The following is an 18,336-nucleotide window of genomic DNA, read 5'->3' on the forward strand; positions in this document are numbered from 1 at the left end:
TAGAGCAGAGCTGTTTGTTTGGGTTTTTCTTTTACAATTTTTTTTTTGATGTGGACCATTTTTAAAGTCTTTATTGAACTTGTTACAATATTCCTTCTGTTTTGTGTTTTGGCCTTCTGGCCACAAGGCATGTGGGACCCCAGCTCCCCAACCAGGGATCGAACCCGTACCCCCTGCATTGGAAGGCAAAGTCTTAACCACTGGACCACCAGGGAAGTCCCCAGAACTGTGTTTCTAACTCCCTTGACGTTCTGTGTGCCTGCCCCATGGAAGGCACTCATGGGTGTCTGTGAGTGAAAGAACGAATGAATGAATGAAGTTTTAATTGTGGAAAACCTTAGCTAACGGATAGTTTACAGAAGTCACCTTGATTCCTTTCTGGAAAAGGGGATGTATTCATTTTCAAGACTAGTGACTATATTAATCTATTAATAAATAGAATTTTCTAAACTTTGAGTGTCTGTCTCATGAACATAACGTTTTGGAACCTGCTCTATTAGACGGTATCTAGTATAATTCACGTACCATCAATTTCACCCTTTTACATGTATGATTAAGTGGTTTTCAGTATAGTCACAAGACTGTGCAACCATCATTATGTAATTCCAGAACATTTTCATCATTCCCAAAAGAAACCCCACACCCCTTAGCGGTCAATCCACGTTCCCGTCCCCACCAGCCCCTGGCTACTGTTAATTTATCTACTTTCTGTCTCTATGAATTTGCCTATTCTGGACATTTCATATAAATGGAACCATACAATACATGGTCTTTCGTGTCTGGCTTCTTTCACTTAGCATAATGTTTTTACTCACTTGCTTTAAAAGTATTAGTATTTAATGGTGCTTCTGAGAGCACCCTGGCCCCCAGAGGTTCTGAGGCCATAATGCCAGGGAGATCATACAGTTTGGAGTGGGCGCTATGAGCCCTCAGGACAGCACAGGGTCTGGCAGCAGATGTACGGGACTGGGCAGTATGGGAGTCAGACAGAAGATGTTGTCACAGTCTGGGCAGTCTGGGGCCAGCAGCAGAACCAGCTGGTAGGAACCAATCACACAGGGGGACTGAGAGCAGGAATGCCCAAGGGAACAGCTGCCTGCAAACCCGATTCTCTGGTAGGGAGAGAGCCATGCCCAGCCCTGAGTCTGGAGAGAGAGTCCCATTTCTGAGGTGGCCTCAAAGTTCAACTCCTGGAGGAGTGGGTCCCCAGCGCTTGGCTGGTTCAGATCTAGGGGTGCAGAACCGACAGTGGCCACCGTCTCTGTCTAACCCAGACATTAGCTGGGAAGCAGCACCTCCTGTCAGGAAATCCCAACAGGCTAAGTAGAGCCAAGAATGCTTTGGTCTTAGGCAGTTTGTACAGGAATTGATTAATTAATTTCCCTTTTTTTTTTTTTTTCAATTTTAACTTGCTTTATTCCACAGAGGACCTGATGTGGTTTATACAAACAAAATCGGAGTTTGAGTTAAAAATGATGCATCAACCCAGGGGAAATGGAAGATATAAGGTCTACAGCAGAAGGGGTAAAAGACCATGGATAAGTAGCTTAGGAGCCCCACGTGGTGGCTGTTTGGGCCCTAGGTTCAGGGTAGGGCTTCCTGGCAGTAAAAGAAGGAAGGACAACACAGTTAGTCGGACCTTCTCAGTGTCCTGATGATAAGCACAGCAGTTTCTCAGAGAAAGCACAGCTCTTCTTGGCACTAAGATCTGAAGGGAATTTCTCTCCTGCTGTTTCGAAGAGGGAGCCATTCATGAAGTCATTCCTCCAATACTTCTTGGGCTGTGACGTGCCAGTTCCAGGCTGGCTCTGCCGGCCTCTAAAGATGCCAGGTGGGCCCCACCCTTTACATCATTAGCTCTTGTTTGGGAAATGCTGTGCCATTTGGTGACCACCATGCCACGTTTTGCCAGAAACACATACCATCTGTACGGTTATTTATATAAAACTTTAATTTACATTGACTTGAATTTGACTTGTTAAAATATAGCCTCATCTTAGCAGTAGGGATCATGGGTGTAACTGCCAACTCTAGGCTTTTATTTAACTGTTTTAATAGTAAGAAATTACTCTTAAAAAAATGGATTTCACCCATGTTCCCCTAAAACCACCTCATGTTCTACTAGTGGTTTGTGTCCTGCACAAAAGCCTCCCCCCACCATTTCACTTCGGATGCACGAGGGTGCGCCCCCCCTTTCATGAACAGCCAAGTTCCCCCTCACCCCCTCCACCTGCCAGAGTGATGGAGCGGGTCCCTGGGCAGATGTGGTTTAGGCTCCCCCATGCCCCCTATAATCATGGAGCTGGAAGGCCCTTGAATGTCATCTAGTTCAAAGCTCATGTGTGACAGACCGACACTCAGGAGACTTGCCCCCAGTCACAAGGCTGGTGACAGGGCAGGTGTCAGGATTTCTTCCAGGCTCGCCTTTGTCATTGCCCCAGATGGACAGGTGACCATTTATGTAACCAAAGACTGGCGCTCACCGAAGGCCTCTAATAGAGGGACCGGGGTCTCACCCAACTCCACAAGTCCCATGAAGGTGGGAACCGTGTCTGTTTTGTTTCCCAGGGTGAATCAGCACCCAGCACTCTGCCTGGCACATAGTAGGTGTTCAGAGAACAACCCTGAGATGTTCACAGCAAGTTCTGGAGGATGGTCACCTCTGGGGGGCGCGGGGAGGGACCCGCGATTCTGGAAGGCTGCACAGCAGCTTCTGCTGTGTTTGCTGAAGTCTTTTTTAAGCGGGTTAGTGGGTTTACCACTGTTTGTTCTATTATTGTGTATTTTGCTGTCGTTGTTTGGTTGAAATATTTTTAAAAGTTTAAATGTATTTGTTAAATACATGAATAAATCTAGTACTAGCCCTTTAAACAAGTGTGCTTTCTCTCTGCTAATATAACGCTCTGTGCCCATCTCAAGGGGCTCTAACTGGAGCGGAGGAAATGGTTCTGATTTCCATGTCAGGTACACCCCAGCTGGGGGTCTTCTCAGCCTGCCACCTCTCTCTCTACTCCCGAAGCCTGTGGCACTTGGGGGGTGAATCTGAGCGTGTCTGAGGCCGACCGAGGCAGAGTCCATCTCAAGCCTAGGCCATGGCATCCTTGGTGTGGGGTCTGGGCCCCACTTGGAGAGTCCCAGCTGGATCCACATGCGCCCCACTGATGAGCACCACACTGGGGCAATGAGCATTTTTATAACACCAAGCCACCAACAAGTCCTTGCTCCCCGTCTGTGAAAATGACAAGTCTTTCCTGGCATATATACTGTGAACAGCAGACTATTTGGTGGGGTCAAACGCCAGGCAAGGATGCACACTGAGATTGCCAAGATGGGCCCACAAAGTCTCAGAGTCTCAGGGTTGGAAGGGACCTTCAAGAGCACTGGTGCCCGCTCCTCTCCACGACGTGAGCCTCCCCTTAGGAGCTGCTCTCAGGAGGCCACTCAAGACCTGGGGCGGTAGCAATTCCTCTTCTTTTTTTTCAAGGGGGTGGGGTGGGGGGAGCATTTCTTTGTTTTTGTAAAAACGGAATCACCCCGTGTACACTTCTCCATACCTTGCTTTTCTCACGGACAATCTTTCTAGGTCAAAGGCCAACATTTTTTGAGCAGTTCCTATACACCAGGCACCTGCATCAAGCCTATAGGCCAGGCACTATTATAATTCCTCCTTCACCAAAGAGAAGACTGATGGTCAGAGAGTCATGTAACACAGTTCGCGGGATCCGGATCTGAACCCTGGCGGTCTGCCTCCAGCCTCTGTGTTCCTAGCCACTGCACTCCACTGCCTTTCTAAACAGAGACAGGGCTGTCTCTCTCTCTCTCTTTTTTTTTTTTTTCAGCCACGCCGCACACCTTGGCTTACGGGATCTTAGTTCCCCAACCAGGGATTGAACCCAGGCCCTCAGCAGTGAAACAGTGAAAGCGCAGAGTCCTAACTACTGGACTGCCAGGGAATCCCCTCATTCTTTTTAAATAGCTGAATGATGGGCTACGGGTTGAATATAACACCTTCGAGCCCTCCCTACTGTTGAGTTTCATACTTTTTTCTAATTTTTTTGCCACTGGAATTTTGCAATAAACATCCTTTGTACACATATCTTTACGGACTGGTGCTATTGTTCCATAGGCCGGATTCCCAGAAGTGGGACCATGGGTCAAAGGGTATGTGTGTTTTGGGCTGGAGTATTATGGGGCTTATTGTTCCAGGCGTCTTCCTAAGGATGAGCCAGGCGATTTTCACTCACTGGTTTTGATTCTGTCCCGAGGACCCCACAGAACACCTCTGACCCCTCTTCTCCAGGATGACCCCTAGGATGGTTGACGACAGTCCTCTCTACTCCAGTTTCCCCAAATGTTCCTCTGTCCACATGGTTTGGTGTCCCCTACGGCTGGTCCAGATACCTCTTAAAGTGCAGCATCCTTCGGGGTGACCTCCTCCCCGTTGAAGGACACACGCACAGAGGCACAGCATCTTTGCTGGTGCCAACGGTGCAGTAGGAGAGATCCAAGTCGGTAGCGTTCAGAGTTCTTATCTTCAGCTTCCCCCAATCACACACATGCCTTCCTGAGAAAAAGGCCCTTTGTGAAATATTAAAGGACAGACTAATTCTACCCCCGCCCAGTGAGAAAATGGACTCATTCTTCACTTAGAGAAAATGCCAATAATTTTGGAGCCGGACAGACCTTCATGCATCTTCCAGCTCAATGCCTTATTTTACAAAAGAGTCCTGGAGGGCAATGACCAACCCAGGTTCACACGTGGGGTGCGCAAAAGCATTTCTCTGAGCCGGAAGCAGGGTCGCTGGGGGGCACTTTTCTCTAGCTTCTCCGCCTGCTGGTTCGTAGGAACCGTCTTACTAGAAAGGCTTAGTGTAAACATTTTGCTAAGCAGCCGAGAGAGGAAACTTACCCAGGCTGAGCTGCCCCGCGCTGGGTGCTGGCCATGGACACAATGCTCAATGAGGGCCATTATCTAGGAAGGGAGGGCTGTTTGTTCCGCTGCGGGACGGTGCCAGAGCCCAGAGCCACCAGGCTTGCCACTCTGGCTGCCACACAGAAGAGTCTCCTTGCACTCAGCAGGCTTTGCGGTTATGCAATGCCGGGCCAGGAGGTTAACTCTCCCCGGACAGCAGCCAAGCCTTGTTCCTTCCTGCCTGAGTGTATCCATCTGAAAAGGCTCAAAATTGAGGGCCTCAGTATTTGCAAAAAATGCTCGGGCCCTGAACCTGCTGGTTTATTCCAAAGGGCGTAGTGTGCCCATCCCTGTAGCCCCCGGCATCCTCCCCACAAGGTCCTCGGCCCCAGCCATGGAGTCTGCTCACTGCTCCTCAGCATCGCTCCTGGGCCTCTTGACCCTGCCCCCTAGTCTGTGCTCCTGCCGTTCCCTCTGCCTGCAATGCTCCTCTCCCTTTTCTTTCTCTGTCAGTTGTGTCTAGTCTAAGCCCCCCTTTTAAAGCGCGAGTTCCACCCCACATCCTTAAAGCCAGCCACCAGTGACCTAAGCTGAAGTGGTGAGTTTTCAAGCCAGAAGAGATCTGGGAAGTTATCGACCCAACTGCCCCATTTTCCAGATGAGGAAACTGAGGCTTAGAGAGGTTGACTAGCCTGAGAGCAGAGTGAGCAAATGTGAGGACCAGCAGGGCTCTCGTCCCTCATCTCTTTCTCTTACACTACACATCCCATCTGCTGGTGGATCATGTCGGCTCTGCCTTCAGACTATACCCAGAATCCAACCACTTTCCACGGCTGCCACCCTGGTCTGCGACATTATCGCTTACTGATGCTGGCACCAGCCTCCCGTGCTGCCCTGGCTTCCTGCAGTGTGGTCTCCACACACAGCTGGCTGGGCTTTCCAGAACATTCGGCAGATCAGGCCACTCCAGGGCTTGGACCTCCAGCGGCTTCTCAATTATCTGCACACACTCACCCTCTGCCACCATCTTCCTCCTCCGCCCCCACCCCTGCCCCTCCAGCCACACTGGTCTCCTTGCTTTTCCCGCCTGGCAGGATCCCGCCTCTGCCCGAACACTCTTCCCCAGGTGCCCCAGGGCTCACTCTCTCAACCCTCAGGTCTTTGCTCAAATGCCACTTCTCTGGTGGGCCCACCCTAACCGACTGATTCCTTTCCTTTCCTGATGTCACCTAGTCATCTACTACATACTTTATATAAGTAAAGGATAATACCTTTATATTTATTTTATAGATGTGTTCATATCTTTAATATCTCACACAACAATATGTGATAAGGTGACAATATATTCAGAGGCAGGAATGTGTGTGTTTTGTCACTTAAAACGGTGCGCGGTACCATCTGTTCAGGCAGGGCTGATTTTAAAGGTGATCTACCCCTTTGAGGATGGATGATGGTGACGGAGGTCCTGGTGTCACTGTGACATAGTGCACGTGTGCGCGTGCGCACGTGTGTGTTAGGGGTGGAGGGAGGGGACAAGTTTGGTGGCACAAGCAGGATCAATGAAAGGAGAGACTCTGAAAGCTCCAGGGAGGCCAGATAGAACTGGCCCAGATGCTATATTTTTAGGGCCTTATGGGGGAAACACCCTGACACCTGGACCTCAGTGCCCCCCCGACCCAGCCCAGGCAGAGTTGACCCAGAATGGCTCATTCACAGAGGCAGCCACACAGAAGCGGCCCAGATGGGGCTGTGAGGACCCAGGCATCTCTGGCTCCTTCTTACTTTTAGGCAACTTGAATTTGCAAGTTCAGGAATCTTTCTCTGTTTTTTAAAAATCTCTCCAGTGGGTGACTTATAGGCCCCACTGTGTTTAGGGGCCTCAGCTGAGTTCCTCAGCACAGAGCTTTCTTCCCAATAATAAATATCTGTTGGATGAATAAAGAGAGAGGTAGAAGGGAAGGGGGAAAGTGAGGCACAGGAGAGGAAGGCGAAGGCTCCAAGCAGCAGGGTGATCCCCAGGAAGCATGCCAACCAGGACCGGGCAGAGACAACACAGCAGGGCTTGTCCCGACAGGTGGGACAGGCGGGTCCAGGATTCGCCCACTCTCCCACACCTGCAGTTCTGCCGGCAGGGAGCACAAATCCCAAGCAAACAGAAACTCGTGATTTTGGTTTTATTTGGATTGACATTTTTATTTACCTATGGCACAATTTCTTTGAGGTTGGCTGGTTTTATTCTAAAGAGGGGCCCAGGCTGAGTTACCCAGGTGACTGGCTGTTGAAATCTCTCTTTTCTCCGTCTGCCCCGGCCCATCCCGACTCCTCTCCTGGCCCTCCGAGCACTTCTCTGACTCTTTCACCCGAACCTTTTTTTTCCTGGATGCCTGTGCTCGTTCCTCAGGTTTTGGTCCTTAATCCCCTACTTGTCTCTCTCTACATTTCTCACCTTGTCTTACGAGCAGCTTCCACAGATGCACGCATCACCTGCCTTGTCCCCGGAACTCCCCAACCCTGCCCTTCCAGCTGCCAACCTCTTGGCTGGGCCATCCTGCTGGGCTCTCAAATTCAATACGCTTAGCACCAAACCCATCTTTTCTTTTCCTGTGCTTCTGGTATCACTGTTCTTCTAGACCTTCAGGCTTGCAACATCAGACCTATCTCAAAACTACCTCCACTCCCCTCTGCCCCCACACTGTCCATCCATCCACCCCCCTCCACCCATTCCCTCATTTGTCCAGCACTTGCTAACCAAGTACCAGTGTGCACCAGGCTGCTCTGGGCGCTAGGACAGTCACCATGCCTGTCCCTCCTCCCTCTGTGGATCCTCCAGGACCACCCCAGGCCCTGTTCCAGAACTAGTCAGGCCCATAACTGCAAGTAATTTGCAGTGTGACCTTGGGCAAGTCACTTGCCATGTCTGAGCTTGGGTGTCCTCATCTGCTTTGGGAGGAGATCAAGCCTCCCTACCTCAGCTCTCCCCACCCCGGCTGTGATGCCCGCAGGTGACATCAATCTGCAGAATATTCGTGATCATCACCCCCGACAATGTTGCAGCTTCTTACAGACCATGGCCTTAACCCCCTGCAGCTCCCAGCCTCCGGTCTGAGACAGAGCCCCAGAAACTGCATTTTAAAGAAACACCCCAGGCAATTCTGTTGGAGCGGAGGGAGCTGTGGATCACACTTAGAGAAACTCTGGCTCGCAGGATAAAGTCCAAACTCCCTCACCACCCACCCAACCCCTGATCAGACCCTCACCCTACTGGTCTGTCCATTCATCACCCTGAACCCAGAACTGAGTCTGCTCTTCTCTTGCCATTTCCCCAGCACAGAAAGCCTTCCTGACCTCCCTCTCTCTGATAGTCTTTTTTCCATCCTGTAAGGTCCGACTCAAATGCCTTCTCCTTCCTCCAACTTGTCATCAGTATCCCGACAAAACCACGCACTCTCGTTTCCTGCCTAGGTTGCTGGCTGGCTTTTCACCAGCTCACATCCTAGCTTCCTAACCAGCCCGTAAGCTCCCTGAGGGCAACCGTCTTCTCGCAGATCTTTGTGTTTGATCACGAACACTTCCTGAGCATCTACAAAGACCAAAACATGCGCTGTAGTGTCATAGAAGGATGGCAGAATTCCTGCCTGGGGGTGCTCTCTAACAGTAAAGACAGAGTAGAAGTAAAGACGGGGGACCACAGAATCCCAGAGCAAAGTTTCCTAATGCCATGGGGGAGGGGCACACAGGAGGCAGAGGAGGGAAGTCCAGAAAGAATGCACAGAGGATTAAAGTGTGAGGAGTTCCCCGGGAGCCAGGGAGGAGGAGAAGAGGGATGGAGAGGATGGGAACGGCTGGACTAAGAATGCTGAGCTAAGGAGTTGGACTCGACTCTAGGTCAGAGGTTGGCAAGTCCGGCCCACTGCCTGTTTTTGTCCATGAAGTTTTACTGGAACACAGGCACGCCAGTTCTTCTACACACTGTCCGTGGCCGCTTTCACGTAGCAACAATGGAGGTGAGTAGCTGCAAGAGACCGTATGGTTGGCAAAGCTTAAAAGATTTACACCTGGCCATTTTGAAAGAAAGTTTCGTGAATCCTGGCCACAGGCTTTGACAGCTCTGGGTGGATTTTAAGGAAGAGACAGTACGGTCAGATTGGTGCTTTATCTATTATTTTGGGCCAACATAGGGATGGGCTGGAGCAGACAAGCTGGCAGGAAGGGAAGGTGGCTGGGAGGCTGCTATAACTAACTGTCCAGGTGGGGGATGGACATCACAATTGCTGTCGTCGATTAAGAGATTTATTAAGAGCTGCTGCGTTACCGCCTCGGGCTAAGCCCTTCACGCATAACTCCCTGATTTAATCTGCACAGCCACCGCAGGCAGGTAGTGTTGTTATCCCATTTTACAGATGAGGCACAGAGAGGTGAAGCGGCTTGCCCAAGGTCACACAGCTGGTAAGCGGCGGAGGCGGGACGCAAAGTGCCAAGCTCAAGGTGTCCGGGGTCGAGCCTGTTTGCTTGTTGATGGATCCCTTCAAGCTTCTCTGAGAATTCACAGAACACAAGTCCTCTGCAGGAGAAAATCTACCCTGAGTCGAGCCAGGCAGGAAGTGGGAGGCAGGCATGTGGCTATTTTGGAAAAGCGACACGAAAAACCACGAAACTTCCTACCTGTCCTGTTTTGCTCCCATCTGTCCTCGGAAACAAGGCTGCCCCTCTCTTAGATGAAAAGGTGTTTCTCCCCACACAGTGGCTCTGCCGCTGGTGGTGGGGGAAGCACTAAGCTTAGCACACGTCTGCTATTTCTAAAGGGCTATAGAAACAAACAGGGCTATGTAAATAAGAAAAAAATGAGGTCACCCTTTTAAAATCTAACACTGTTCTTTTTCTATGGGGTGAGCAGCAAAACCTCAGAAAGAACTTGTGCTTTTTTATCCCCGAGAGGCCTTCTCCAGCCCACAGCCTCCCGAAGCCACCAGCCTGCCCCTCCCTTCCTTGCACCCTCCGAGGGGAAGGCAGGGGGCCTGGGAGCCGGGACTCCTGGGTTTTACTCCTGGATGTGTGGGCTTTGCCTCGAATGCCCAAAGCCACTGCCCAACACCAGTCACCACCTCCTTGGGGCCTTGACATCTGTCCCCATCCAGGTCACTCACAAGCACTGCACACGCTCACGTGTCCTCCTCCTGCATAAACCAGCTTGGCATGCTGACCCAGAGGACCCCTCGGCCATCCCTCTTCCTCTCCCCTGCCCAGATCTGCTGAGTGGCCTCAGAGGTCCTTGGCATGATGATTAGAAGCGATTTGCAAGAGCCTTCCACACTCTCCCCCCACCATGTCTTTGAGCATATTTTAACCTTCTGGACCTCTTCTTCCAAGCCCATGGCTGGAAGTTACTAGAGCAGCTCCGGAGAGCTGTGTTTAAGTCACCAACAGCTGTTAGGAGACACCTCCAGCTTTGGCAGGAGCTCCTGGGGCTTCTCTGTGTTTCCCAAGTACTTTTCCCAGTACTGACCACCCCCCCCCCGCCCCGCTCCCTGCCCCGTGCCCCTCTCCACCATGGACAGCATCCCCTCACTTCTCTCCTCCACCGTCTTTCACTACCTACTCCTCTGCCTCCCAACCCCGACTCTCAGCATCCTTAGCTCCTCCGTTATCCTTCAGCACAGAAACAAGAACCACTAATATCTGTCGAAGAGGCGGTTTGCAAACTGTGCTCTGCAGAGGTGTTTCAGAGGTTCTTCAAATGTCGTGTGAGAATTTTATTCTAAAAATATACTTTGACTCCTATTAAAACTGTTACGGAAAACGGACCTGAACTTCTAAACATGTTCTACGGCACACTGTAACACGGAGTCGAGCCAACGGGGGCGGCCGGCTGAACGTGGTTTGTACAGACCTTGGACTAAGGCCTGGGTGGATCCTGAACTTCAGTATTGAGATGTGTCTTCAACTAGAAAGACTGGAGCTTCTAACTGGGTATCTTTACGTTGTCGTTTTAAAAATTCAGGACTATACACACTTCTGTAAAACCACACGAACAAGTACCTGCTAAAGCTTTCAGTGATGTGAGAACGGATTACATGGATTATGATGAAGGTGTCATAAATGACTGTGTGCTTCCTGGGTGCTGTAATAAGAAGGAATCCAAGAAAATGATTGACACCGTTAGTGATGCAAACCAGAATTCCCTTCTCCTCCTCCCTAAATGTCTACATAACATTGAACTGAAGACGATCCTGGGCCGCAAGTTCAGCTATGAGAAATCTGTTACCAATTCCCATTGTCTTATTTAGAATTTTCTTCATATCGTGCAACCAAGACAAAACAAAAATGACAAAGCAATCCTGGATGTTACAGCTGATATTCCGATACAATGATCATCTAGAAGAGAGATCAGCAAACTTCTTCTACACGGGGCCAAATAGGAAATATTTCTGGCTTTGTGGGACAGACAGTCTCTGTCGCAACTACTGAACTCTGCCATTAGAGTGGGAAAGCGGCCACAAATAACGTTTAAACGAATAGCATAGCGGCGTTCCGATAAAATTTCATTTACAAAAATCAGGCGGCAGCCTGGGTTAGGCCCACGGGCTGTAGTTTGCTGACACTTGATCTAGACCCTGAGCTTTCAATGTTTTTATGCATCAAAGCTGGGTCATTGCTCTGTTAATGGATTCTCATAATAAATAGGTGTTAACATTTTAAACTTAGAAAATAAATGTGTGTTAATAAACTTCCACTTTAACTTCACATTCCATGCAGGATTTGACGTTTTAAAATGGTTTCTAAAACTATAAACGTTTGAAAACTACTAGCAGAAAGCTTTTCTACCAAGAAAATGCTTTCATAGCCATCCTCAAATTAGATTTATCCTCCAATCGCTTATTCAAAAATTACCTTTACTCTGGAGAGAGCCCCAGTCCAGGCCTGTACTAAAGGCGAGGGGCCATGACTCCACAACTCCTTGCTCTGAAATAATTCCAACATACCCGTTCCCAAGCCTCAAATGGTATTAATGGGCCCCCCCCCCCCGGCACGGGGGATTCTGCAAGGCCACGGAAGACTGGCACGCGGCCAGCTCCTACCTGGCACCCCTGCCTGCCTGGGCCCGACCCCTCCACCTCATTCAGATGCCATATATTCCAGCCTCCCCACTGGTGGCTGGGGAAGCTGTGCCAGCAGTGGGCCCTGAGTGCCTGGACACTCCAGAAGCACTGAGTCAGCACCCCATTAATCACGTATGCTTGGATTCCCCAGAGGGAGCACGGGAAGGGGTGGGGACCAGAGTTCTCACTGGAACTGACAGCTCATTTCCCTCTGGGCTGGTCCCATCCCCTACAGATGCTTTCATGCAGCTGCCAGGGCCCCCGTGGACAAAAAGGAGAGTTTGAGAGGGAAGTAGGGAAGGGCAAGCGCCAGGTCTGGGGAGGATTCCCCCATCTGTATTCCCCATGACAGTGTCCCCATTTCTCTGCTTGCAACCCTCAGAAGTTTCTACTTCCAGCATAGTTCAAGTGTCAACTGCACACCTAGCTGAATAAATTCAGACCCTGCCCCGAGACCGCTCGGGGAGGAGACCACGTACAGCTAACTGTACACAGGAGACAAATGCTAAATGCATTTGTGCACAAGGAGACAAATGCTAAATCGAGGTACAACGAGGTTTCCCGGGATGCCGAGGAAGGGGGACCCATTCGTTTGTATTACGGTGCTACTGATTTCTATTAAAAGGTAGATACTCTTGGGGGAGAAGTCCTCCTTGAAGCTGTTACTGCCTTTCTTTCGGAAGCCTCTTAGTGGAGAAGAAAGTACTGGGTCTTTTGTAGCCAGAGGTTCTGCTCTTTACTAGCTGTGTGACTGTCTTCAAATTACTGGACCTCTCTGTTCTCAGTCTCCTGTACAAAAGAGGCAACAGAACCAGCCTCACTGTGGTTTCTGCAGGACTCAGTCTTGTCTGCAAAGCGCCAGGCCCCATGTGCAGCATCGGCCCTGAACTTCACCCTGACTCTCTCGTAGGAACTCATGTACCGGGACCAGATGGCACAGTATGGTAGACGTGTCACAGGGCTGCAGTGAGGAGGGTGGAGTGGTGGTCGACCTGCCTGCATGAGTCAGAGGGCTGCTTATGTTGGGGAGCCCTTGCTAGGTGTCTGGCAACATCCCAGGGCCTCACCTGTATCTCACCAGCAGCCCTGTAAGGCAAGAGCCATGACTCTCCCATTTTCCACGGAAGAAAGACGAGGCAGATAGTCTAAGCAATCTGCCTCCCAAAGCAGTAAAGGCTGGAACTGGAATTTGAACTTGGGAAGATCCACAGCCTCCACTATTAGGTACCACATCAAACATGCCCTCAAACTGAGGCTCAAATGCCCAGTCATTCTTCATCAGAGTCCAGGGGATGATTCCTCCACCTCCTCTGGAGAACCCTGATCATGGCCTGGGTCTAGGGGGGGTCCACGTGGTACGGCAGAGCTGTGGGCAGAGGCCCATGCCCAGCCACCGGACCGTTCAGACAGCTACAGAGATGCTGTCTCTGAGGGCTGCCTGAGTCCCCGTCCTCCCCTCTGTAAGTGAAAACACTTCTGCTTGGAGGAAGGGAATGAGCGCTGCTCACAGCACACCAGGCTGGGAAGCACCCGCTGGTCCTCGCAGCTGAGCCCACAGACCCAAACACAGGACAAGCATCTCCAGAGGCCCCAGAAAGAGGCCCCAGAGCACCCAAACCTTGGCTGCATCAGAATAAAAACACAGATGCCTGCGTCCCCACCTCCTGAAAGTCTGATTCAGACAACATGCCTGGGTGGGCCAAGAAGTCTATTTTGTTTTAATAGAGGCACTCTCCCCCTCCCTCTCCTTCTCCCTGGGTGATTCTGATGCACTCCACAGCCAGACGAAACATCCAAAGACATATTCCTGACCCAAAGAGCTTCTAACACCACACACCTAACCTGAATCACAGCCTGAACTTCTAACCTGAAACCACAACTCATACCTGAAGAGCTAAAAACAAATGAAATGGGCATATATATAGCCATGCTGGGGCCCTCTCCCAGGGCCATTCAGGCAGTCTCTCTGGAGATGCGGCCCTGCTACTGGAATTTTTTAAAACTCCAGGTGATTCTAATATGCACCCTGGGCTGAGAACCCAACATCCTTTCATTTCTTCACAGCCGGGAGGGCCCTGAAAGATGTTGCTCTGTCTTCAATACCTACTGTGATGTTCTAACTAGGGAGGGGGTGGCAGGGCCTCTTTAGGCAAGAGCCATCCTGGGAGGCAGAGGTGGGGCACAGAGAAGTGGGTGGAGCTGGCCAGCAGGACGGCATGGTGGGGGTGGCATGTAGGGAGGCCATGGTTCCTTAAGTGGTGTTGTTGCCAAGGACAGAATGGAAACTGAGGGACTGGGGAGACAGGACTGCATTTTGGGGGAGACAGTGTGGGGCAGTGAAAGAGTGTTGGCCCTCAAGGTTTCTACTCCTGACCAAGGAAGTCCCGAGGACGTCCAATTTTCACAGAGGCTCAAGCAAGGCAATCATCATCACCATCATCATCCATTTGAAAGAGGAAGGACTCTAGCAAGCTCGGGCAAGAAAGACCACATGGGGCTTGCCTGGTGGCGCAGTGGTTGAGAGTCCGCCTGCCGATGCAGGGGACACGGGTTCGTGCCCCGGTCCGGGAAGATCCCACATGCCGCCGAGCGGCTGGGCCCGTGAGCCATGGCCGCTGGGCCTGCGCGTCCGGAGCCTGTGCTCCGCAACGGGAGAGGCCGCAACGGTGAGAGGCCCACGTACCGCAAAAAAAAAAAAAAAAAAAACAAAAGCAAAAAACAACAACAACAAAAAAAGAAAGACCACATGGAGCCCCCAGCAAGCATATTCATTGACCGCCCATTTCCTACCTGTGCTGAAGGCACCACTTTCGATGACCGAAACTAAAACGCTGTTCTCTGTGAAAACCAGCGTTCATGTCCACTCCTGCAGCAGCTGCCTCCTCTCACGCTCTGCTCTGCCCTCTGGAAGGGAGAGCTCTCCTGGCCAGTGTCGCTTGAGGCTCCTCCATGAACTAGTTTGAGGCTGCCGGGTTCGTACCCCGAATCCTGCAGGGGACGATCGAAAAACATGGTCAAAGAGTTTGCCTGGTCAACTTCTTTAGACACAGAACAGTGTCTGCCTGGTCCCAGGAGCCCAGGCCCCAACTCCTCCCGGGCTGCTTGTCTTGGTTCCAGGCCAGAGCCTCATGGTCCCTGGGGAGACGGTGTGGCGTGGTGGCCCTGGCGCCTACCATATTCTACCTTGTACCTGGCACCTAACTTCTATAAGTCGCTATTTTTTCACCAGTAAGTAGGCAGAATTCTAAGACGGCCCTTAGGTTTCCTGTCCCCCCTGGTGTATGCATCACGCATGATCCTTAGGCCTGTGAATATCATGGATTTTACTCTCACAATTAGGTTCTGTTATAGGGCGCACTCGACCTTAAAATAGGGAGATTATTCCCTGGCTTGACCTAATTGAGAAAGTCCTTTAAAAGCAGATTTCTCTCTGGTTGGTCACAGAAGAGAAAGTCACAGGGCTTAGAATCAAGGGGAGGATTTGACATATGCACTTGCTGACTTGCAGGTGGAGGGGGCCGTGTGGAAAGGACCTGAGGGCAGCCTCTTGGAGCTGAGGGCAACCCCCTGCAACCCCCTAGGCCCTGGATTCCAGCAATCGAATGAGCCTGGAAAAGCGGCATTTCCCCCGAGCCTCCAGATGAGAACTCAGCCTACGGATACCTTGATTTCAGCCCTGAGCAGAGAACCCAGCCACTCTGTGCCCGACTTCAGACCTATAGGACTGTGAGCTAACAAAGGAGGGTTGTTTGAGGCCGCGGTGTCGGGAGTAATTTGTTACACGGCAAGAGAAAAACCAAGACAACCTGCAAAAGTGACCCCTATTGGGGCCTGGGTGAGAATTAAACGCAATAATAGACATAAGTGTGCATTGTATTCTCCAAACTGTGAAACGAAACAGAGCATTCAGGGCCAAGGGAGGCAACAACGTTTACTGCACCAGTTTTTAATAATCAACTTATCAGGCTGTGGTAAGAATCAAACAAGAAAATACAGAGGAACATGTTTCATGATCTAGAAAGCCTGAGCTGTTCTAGTCGAATCTAGCATGGCGTGTCACATCCACGCTGCTGCCTTGAGCTGTACTCTGGTATGTCTGCTGGAGGTGGTGTGGAGTGGTGGCTGAGAACAGGGCACCTAAGGCCGGGATACCTGGGTTCCAGCCTGGGCCTTCTCCTCATTACCTCTGCTTTGGAAAGTTGCTGAGCCTTGCTGTGCCTGATGAGGGGGGCTAAGAATGGCAAGTACCTCCCAGGGTTTTAACGATTCAGTACATGTAAAGGGCCCAGACCCATGCCCGGCACGTGGTTCAGCCCATGTCATACTATTCCAGCGCATCTAGTGATCTAGGTCTGGGGTAACCTGCACGCAGGCCTGGGGCACTGTCACCTTCCTTCTCTTGGGCACCATGCTTTATATTGACACAGTCTTGTAAAAGTTAACGTTTTGGCAACTACATCCTACTGCTGATTCCTACAAATGCACAGCTAACCAAAGCCACTCTGCTGTCCCCTCCCTGCTATACCTGCTGCTCTCAAATCCAGCCAGCCCCGTCCCACACCCCAGGGCAGCATCGTACCACCACACAGCGGAATGGTTGAACTTGCTCTGTGGCTCCTGTCTATGATTTCCCAATTCTGTTGTCCAAGGCACCCAAACTTTTCACCACTCCATGTTTTTCCATCATCTCCAGATCTGACCTCATGCCCTCCAACAGATCTCAAATTATTAATAAAAACAGCTGGCTCTATCCCTCCGAGTATAGAAACACCAATGTCTCAGAACATGTTATTCTATAAACACAGTCCACAATTTCCCACCTCTGAGCCTTTGCTCACATGCTACTCCCCTCCCCCCCATAACCATATCTACCTGGCCAAATCCTGCCCATCCTTCCTCAGAAGGCTCACCCAGCTCCCGCCAAACTGGACTTAAGTCCTGCTTCCCCAGAATGCCCAGAGCACATCTGCTGGCCTCTTAGGGTAAGTAACAGCACCCCCTGTGCACAGAGACTCCAGGAGTCTTAAAGCCTCGGTAGACAGCCTACACCTGGGGCAGGTTGGTCTGACTCATCCCCCCACCCCTAGAGCCAGGCATGGTATGTCACACACAGCACAGAACAAATTCTCTTTAGAACCTAATTCGGCCGTTCATTCTTTTAACAGATGTGCATTCAGTGCCTACTTGGGGCCAGGCTGGGTAGTAGGTCCTGGAGATAGAAGACAGCAAAAATTTATTCCCTCCCTTCAAGGGGATCACAGTTGGGGTAGGGATGGGTGAGGGGCAAGAAATCAAAGGAATGCATTACAGCGTTGCTGGATTTAAGCTGCTACATGGTAAAGGCATAAAGAAAAGAGCAGTCACTTCTGATGGTGTCTGAATGCGTGAGAAAGAGAGAGGGCATCTCAAACAAAGGAAGCAGTGTAAATAGACAGGAGATCCCAAACTGACCGAAGGTTCGAGAAATTGCACGCGGTCCATATGGCTGGAGGTAACGGGCAGTGATAGCTCATGAGGGAAGAGCTGGGCAGGGAAAGAACTTGGTATAGGGCTTCCCTGGTTGCACAGTGGTGAAGAGTCCGCCTGCCAATGCAGGGGACACGGGTTCGAGCCCTGGTCAGGAAGATCTCACATGCCGCAGAGCAACAAAGCTCATGTGCCACGACTACTGAGCCTGAGCTCTAGAGCCCGCGAGCCACAACTACTGAGCCTGCGTGCCACAACTACTGAAGCCCGTGCGCCTAGAGCCCGTGCTCTGCAACAAGAGAAGCCACTGCAATGAGAAGCCCGCGCACTGCGACGAAGAGTGGCCCCCGCTCGCCGCAACTAGAGAAAGCCCGTGCGCGGCAATGAAGATCCAACACAGCCAAAAATAAATAAATAAAAATAAATAAATCTATTTTAAAAAGTATAAAAAAAAGAATTTGGTATATGAGATAGTCTGGACTTGATCTTCTTGTAGGGGAGTGAGGTCACCAAACCGTTTTAATCAGTGAGGTAATGTGGTCAGGCCCAGGGGTGTGGCCAGAGGAGAAGATGGGATGAGGTGGGAGGAGTGAGCCACGGCTCTCCTCTCTTTCATTCAGCGTAACCTAAATGGCACTCCGGCCTCTGGTGGCAGGTGGGAGAGCCCGGCGGACACACCTGCATTGGGGTCACCAGGAATGTTACACACACTTGAGGTTCTATATGGCAAACTGGGCCCATCTGTCTACCTCTTCTCCCCCAGACACCACTGAAATGAAAAGAGAAATGTACAAGTGAGAACAGATCCATAGTAGCACCAGCTGGCCAGCAAGTCTGAGGAAAAGCAGACAAGTGGGAGGG

The 18,336-nt window shown here is 50.9% G+C and overlaps 1 protein-coding gene across 2 annotated transcripts in view; it reads right to left on the minus strand.

Annotated features, from left to right (window-relative positions):
- The window catches only part of HIVEP3 (HIVEP zinc finger 3), a 512,038-nt gene that overhangs the window by 86,571 nt on the left and 407,131 nt on the right, over nt 1–18,336 (minus strand). For both annotated transcript variants that reach the window (XM_032633296.1, XM_032633304.1), the window contains one exon: nt 14,800–14,997. The gene's annotated coding sequence lies outside the window, so the exon portion shown is untranslated. The remainder of the gene's footprint in view (nt 1–14,799; nt 14,998–18,336) is intronic.

This window comes from Phocoena sinus, chromosome 1, assembly GCF_008692025.1.
Source record: "Phocoena sinus isolate mPhoSin1 chromosome 1, mPhoSin1.pri, whole genome shotgun sequence".
Taxonomy (NCBI): Eukaryota; Metazoa; Chordata; class Mammalia; order Artiodactyla; family Phocoenidae; genus Phocoena; species Phocoena sinus.